We start from the raw sequence: 6,886 nt of genomic DNA, 5'->3' as shown, positions 1-6,886 counted from the left end.
CAGGCCTTTAATCCCAGAAAGCCAGCCTTTAATCCCAGAGAGTGGTGGTAGAAAGCAGAAAGATATATATATAAGACATGAGGACCAGAAATTAGCAGCATTTGGCTGGTTCAGCATTTGGCTGGTTAAGTATTCAGGCTTTTAAGCAGCAGTTCAGCTGACAGTTCAGCTGAGAGCCATTGGGGTGAGGACACAGAAGCATTCAGTCTGAGGAAACAGGACCAGTGGAGGAATTGGCAAGGTGAGATAGCTGTGGCTTGTTCTGTCTCTCTGATCTACCAGCATTGACCCCAATAACTGGCCTCAGGTTTGATTTTATTAATAAGAACTTTTAAGATTCATGCTACAGGTAGATCCACTTCAAGTACATACTTGGAATGTAGAAAGACACAAACATTTAATCTGGATCTCAGGGCCTGAAGACACCCACCTTTAATCCAGATCTTGAGGATAGAAGACACACCCTAAATTGGGCCACACCCTCTGCTGGAAGCCTATAAAAGGACATGGAAGCAGGAAACCCTTGCTATTTGCCTGCTTGCCCTCAACTTGCAGCAAGTCCATCCCTCCCCTGGTGTTAGATACTATTTGGAACACCAGCACATACTGAAGACCAGTGGACACATCCAACCTCCTGGACTGAGTAAGTACTGGAATTTTGGACTTTCCCTTCACAGCTAGCCTATGTGAGATTAGCAGGACTGCAGCCCTAAGTCATTCTAATAAATCCCCTTCCTTTATACACAGAGAGATTGCTTGTATACGTTCTGTTACTCTAGAGACCATAGTACAACATTTTTTGATATGAGTGTATAGAATTTTCCAGATTTTTAAACAGCTGTGTATAATTGTCAAAATCAGTTACCTGTCAACCTAAAATTCAATCTAGACCAAAAATGGAGTGATGTAAGAGTCCCAAGTAAGCCTAGACTGTCTTCTCTGAAACTAGTATTAAAATCTGTATAGATTATTTCAGAGATCCAAGTTTCTAACGCCATCAAAAAGGGAATAGACAAAAAACAAAAACTTAACATGTAATTCATGTCTATTATTGCGTCTCACAAGGTGAAGAGAAAACAATTGCTAGTTCTTCATTTTGGATCCAGTTGAACCTTCAAACTACCTGGAGGAGAAATGGCAGGAGACGGGACAGCCCAGAGATGGGACCACACACATATCAGCCTTCAGAATTTCTCCTATATGTGGACCATCAACAACTTGCGTTTTCTTGTGGAGGAAAGGACAGAAGTCATTAGAAGCCCAACTTTCTCAAGAGAAGCCAATGGCAAATGGCGTTTGACAGTAAACCCGAATGGAGTTGATGAAGTAAGTGCAGATTACCTGTCAGTTAACCTAGTTTTGCTCAGCTGTCTAAAGAGTCATGTTTGGGCAAAGTTCCAGTTCTGGATCATAACTGCCGAAGGAGAGAAAACACAAAATATGAGGAGCCCAAGAGCCATTAGGTTCGTGCCAGGCCGTGCCTGTGGATTCAAAAAGTATATCCTTCGAGATTTCCTCTTTTCAAATGCTCCTCGTCTTCTCCCAGATGACAAGCTCAGGCTGCTCTGCACTGTGAGTGTGGTCCAGGACTCCTTCAGAATCTCTGACCAGAACAGGAATCCAGGGATTCAAGTTCCCCCATGCACATTGGCAGATGAGCTAGGAGAGCTGTGGGAGAATTCCCAATTCACAGACTGCTGCCTGGTGGTATCTGGCCAGGAATTCCGGGCTCACAAGGCCATCTTAGCAGCTCGCTCTCCAGTTTTCAGAGCCATGTTTCAACATGACATGGAAGAGAGCAGAAAGAAGCGTGTTGAGATCCCTGACCTGGAGCCACAAGTCTTCAAGGCAATGATGGGCTTCATTTACACTGGGAAGGTACCAGACCTGGACAGCATGGCAGATGCATTGCTGGCAGCTGCAGACAAGTATGGCCTGGAGCGTTTGAAGGTGATGTGTGAGGATGCCCTCTGCAGGGACCTCTCTGTGGAGAATGCTGCCCACACTCTCTTCCTGGCTGACCTCCACAGCTCAGGGCAGCTGAAAACCCAGGCACTGGATTTCATTACAGCTCATGCTTCTGAGGTCTCTGAGACCTCAGGCTGGAAGGCAATGGTGGGCTCATATCCCCATTTAGTGGCTGAAGCATACCGTTCCTTGGCTTCTGCTCATCTCCCTTTCTTGGAGCCCCCTTTCAAACGCTTGAAGCAATCCTAGGACCTGGTCAGCCTTGTCCTACACTTGTCTCCGAGAAGCAGCAGCTAAATGTTGTTACCGATGACATCTGTCTAGGCTATGGTATGTGTGGAACATTTCCAGTGGAACTGGGGAAAGACAGCATGGTGGCTCAGGGAAACTAGAATGAGTTGTCAGGTTAATGGAGGGGAAGTGCTGAACTATGTGGTATACTACGCCGTTACTGTCTTGGTTTGATTTTTGTCAATGAGTTGGAAACTGGAATTCATTTTAGTTGCTGGCCCCAAACATATTACAACAGGGTTTCTTTGGAGAAACCTGTTTGGATTGGACTGAGCAGAACTTATGGTCAAGGACTCTGGAAAGGAGAAAATAAACATGAATGTTTGCTTACAAGGGAAGTGGAAGAGAATGAAGACATTTTTTCTCCTAACTCAGTGTATGGGACTAAAGAGATGAGTCAGTTGCAAAAGCAATTTTTGCTCTTGCAGAGGACCCTTGTTCAGTCCTCCTCTTGTCTCCATCGTCACATCCATCTCTGTAAACAATATATACCCAAATAAAAAAGCAAATGAATAAAAATGTTAAAATCAGTTTGTGGATTCCAGTGGTGTTTCTTGTTAGAAGATGACCATTTTAGTCCAACCACCTGTGCTCAGCTGTGGAAGTTTATACAGTGTCTTCAATGCCACACACACACACACACACACACACACACACACACACACACACACACACACAAATCAATGAGACAATACCTAATGAAATCCTGATACACTCAGAGATTGTTGTCTAGTTCAGTGGATATCACTTGGGATTTCTCCAACAGCTGTTGGGAGCAGATACTGAGATCCACAGCCAAACATTAAGCAGAACTCAGTGAACCTCAAGGAAGAGGGGAAGACAGGATTGTAGGAGACATCAAAGACACAAGGGGAACAGAACTCACAGTGTCAACTAAATAGGGTTCATAGGGGCTCAGATCCTGAAGAGGCCATCACAGAGCATGCATGCATCTGTACGTAGTCCTTTGTGTACACACTGTGGTTGTTGATCTCAGGGGTTTTGTGGGAGTCCTAACAGGGTGAGTGTAGGGAAGTCTCTGACCTGTTTGTCTGAACCTGAAAACCTTTTCTTCCTTCTGGGTTGGCTTCTCTAGCCTTGATATGAGGGGTTTTGTGGTGGTATTGTGTTCCCCAAAATATTGTGCACCCTAAAAATATTATTTGGGGTCAGAAACAGAAGAGCCACAATATTGAACATAGAGAATAGGCAGTGGTAGCACACGCCTTTAATCCTAGCATTGCAGAGGCAGAAATTCATGTGTTCAAGGATACAGCCAAGCATGGTGACTCACACCTTTAATCCCAGAAATCGAGACTTTAATCACAGGGAGTGATGGTAGAAAGCAGAAAGGTATATAAGGAGTAAAGACCAGAAACTAGAAGGTTTTGGCTGGTTAAGCTTTTAGGCTTTTGAGCAACAGTTCAGCTGAGATTCATTCTGGATGAGGACTCAGAGGCTTCCAGTTTGAGGAAACAGGATCAGCTGAGGAACTGGCGAGGTGAGGAAGCTGTGGCTTGTTCTGTCTCTCTGATCTTCCAGCATTCACCCCAATAACTAGCCTCAGGCTTGATTTTATTAATAAGATCTCTAAGAATCATGCTATAGGTTTTTGCCCACTATTATTACTTTTTGTTTTGTTGTATTCAGTTGATATCCCCAAAAGACCTGTGCTTTTCTGTAGGAAAATACAGGAGTAGTACATCTCTGTGAAGTGGAGGGAGGGAAGACTGTGGTCATTTGGGACTGTATGAGACAAGAAAAAATACAAACAAAGAAGGAAATAAAGAAAAATTGGAAAGACATTTGGGGAAGAAGTATTTGGACAGATCTTCAAATCAGCAAAGAATGTGAAAATCCCTGTCCCTTGTTTGTGCTGATAAAAGATACCTTTTTTTTTTTTTTTTTTGGTTTTTTTGAGACAGGGTTTCTTTGTGTAGCTTTGCGCCTTTCCTGGAACTCACTTGGTAGACCAGGCTGGCCTCGAACTCACAGAGATCCGCCTGCCTCTGCCTCCCGAGTGCTGGGATTAAAGGCGTGCGCCACCACCGCCCGGCTTTTTTTTTTTTTTTAAATAATTTATTTTTATTTTATGTGAATTGGTGTTTTGCCTGCCTGTATGTCTATGTGAGCGTGTTAGAAAATCTGCAACTGGAGTTACAGACAGTTGAGAGCTGTCATGTGGGTGCTGGGAATTGAACCTGGGTCCTCCTGAAGAGCAGTCAGTGCTCTTAACCACTGAACCATCTCTCCAGCCCGATAAAAGATACCTTTATCAGAGGAGGATGAAGTCAATAATCAAGTAGATAAGATGACCCACTATGCAGACAGTCAGACTCTTTAACTAGCCATCCTCATTATTGCCCAATGGGCCCAAGTTCAAAGTAGCTATTGCATCAGAGATGGGGTTTATGAATGGAATTAACAACCTGGATATCCACTCATCAAGAGTGACCTGGTTACAGCTGCTGCTGAATGCCAGCCAGGTCTTCCAACAACAGAGACCAACACAGAGCACCAGATATGTCACCATGTCCTGGTCTGACCAGCCAACAAGGCCGTGAAAAGAATGAATACATTGGACTACTTTCTCTGTGGAATGGACAACACTATGTCCATCCTGGAGTAGATACTTATTCTAGTTATATATTTGCATTTCCCGCCTGTAATGATTTTACCAAAACTACCACTCAAGGTCTAACTGCCTTCTCAACTATCATGGTGTTCCACACAGTATAGCTTCTGACCAAGATACTAAATTCTCAGACAGGGAGGTGCAACTCTGGCCCACAATCATGCATTCCATTGGTTGTACCAGGTTCACAGACTTCCTGGAGCAGCTGTTATGAACTTTGGAAGAGAAAGTTACAGAGCCAATGAAGTGGCCACAACCTGGAGGTTTGGTGTAGGATTAGTCAGGAGGCAGGTTTCTCCATAGTCCAGATCCAGGGGTCCAGGCACCAGGTGGTAGAAAAGGAAATAGTTCCAATCATTATCACTCCTATTGACCCTTTGGGAAAAATTTTCTTCCTGTTCCCATGACCTTAAGTTCTTCTGGCCTGGAAGTTTTGATTCTTGTGTGATTGGTGATGTGGGTCAATGCTCCTGTTTTTAATAACCCCCTCTATTTTACCAAGACCACCATGGCTTAAAGATAGATTTCAACAACATCAAAATTTACAGAAAGCCTACAATTTCATGGAAACTGAATAATGCTCAAATGAATCACCAATGGATCAAGGAAGAAATAAAGAAATTAAGGACTTTCCAGAATTAAATGAAAATGTGCCGTTAATTAGCAGGAAGTAGTATAGAACACTATGACCAAACTACCAAAGTATTCTTTATAAATATTTGTTTTCATTTAAGGGGTTACAAATTGTTATTGGTCATAGTTTTAAAAAAAGGCTAAATAAAGGAGTTAAATTCAGAGATCTCTTTCTAAAAGAAGAAAGGAGGATATGATATAGAAATCATAGGATGAAAGGGTAGATTATTGAATCTACTTTAATTCAAAAAACCAACAATTAATCTTAGATATTTTACATTAGTATGAATTTTTGTTTATTTATGCAAATTTGATGTTAATTTTGTTATACTGTGTGTATATTTCTACTCTCATTTAAGGTATTATGTTTTCTGCAGTTCATTTAAAAATATAATGTACAGTTAAGAAATACAAATTAATAGTCATGTGTAATAATCAAACTTTTAGTCATGTTAGGTTTTCTAGATATACAAACATATATTTCAATTACATAGGTAATCTTCAAACACTTCAAAATCTACAGAATATGGCATTTGAAATGTTTTAAGAATTTAGACTTTTCTGGACAGTGAGACACTTCTGCTCTTGGCAGTACCAATTACTTCAAAGAGGTTGCTGGGCATCATTAAGAAACTCATTATGAAGTTCATTTACAATGTGGAAAAGACTACCCATTGGGGCAAGAAACTGCTCTTGCCTGGACAGCTTGACAGTATGTTGTATGAACTGCAGAACACAGAGAAAAGTGACTGATGAACTTTGCCATTAGGCAGAACAGTCCTTGAAATTTCCTGCTTCACTGAAAAGTATGCCAGAGACTCTAGGCCTGTGAGCTGAAGATAGATTACCCAACATTGCATAAGAACTTTGGGTGACCTTCTAGGCAGTCAGATGTCTCTGTTATTTCTAGAATTTTGAAAGTTGCATACAATGTGCTTCCTATTTATTCAGATAATATTATATCCTTCTGAGGTCTTTGATTGAGTTGAAGACTAGATAGTTATAATTATAGTTTTTCTTGGTTAGGATAAAAGGTAAATTAGATATGAAACTTGAGACTCACAAATATAGGATAAATGATAGAATATTTTCTTTAATTTTGTCAAATACAAATAGACTAGATATTGTAAGAGTAATTCTTGTTGGATAACTGTTTTGTTATATGTAATTTTACTATGATACAATGAAAAAGTTTCCTTTTGATTAGACAGAAAAGGGGAAGAGCTGTGGGATGGTCTTTCTGTATGCTGTGAATATGTGTTGCTACCATTGGTTAAGTAAGAAGCTGCTATGCCCAATGACAAGACAAAATAGAGCCAGGTATGGAATCCAAGCATAGAGACAAGGAGAAAAATGGTG

At 41.3% G+C, this 6,886-nt stretch overlaps 1 pseudogene; it reads left to right on the top strand.

The window, feature by feature from the left end:
- The first annotated feature begins 1,134 nt into the window (after positions 1–1,134).
- Positions 1,135–2,217, top strand: LOC143272291 (speckle-type POZ protein pseudogene; annotated as a pseudogene).
- The last annotated feature ends 4,669 nt before the right edge of the window (positions 2,218–6,886 follow it).

This window comes from Peromyscus maniculatus, chromosome 1, assembly GCF_049852395.1.
Source record: "Peromyscus maniculatus bairdii isolate BWxNUB_F1_BW_parent chromosome 1, HU_Pman_BW_mat_3.1, whole genome shotgun sequence".
NCBI classification, from domain to species: domain Eukaryota; kingdom Metazoa; phylum Chordata; class Mammalia; order Rodentia; family Cricetidae; genus Peromyscus; species Peromyscus maniculatus.
The sequence above is the reverse complement of the archived record's forward strand: the minus strand, read 5'-3'. Positions and strand labels throughout refer to the sequence as shown.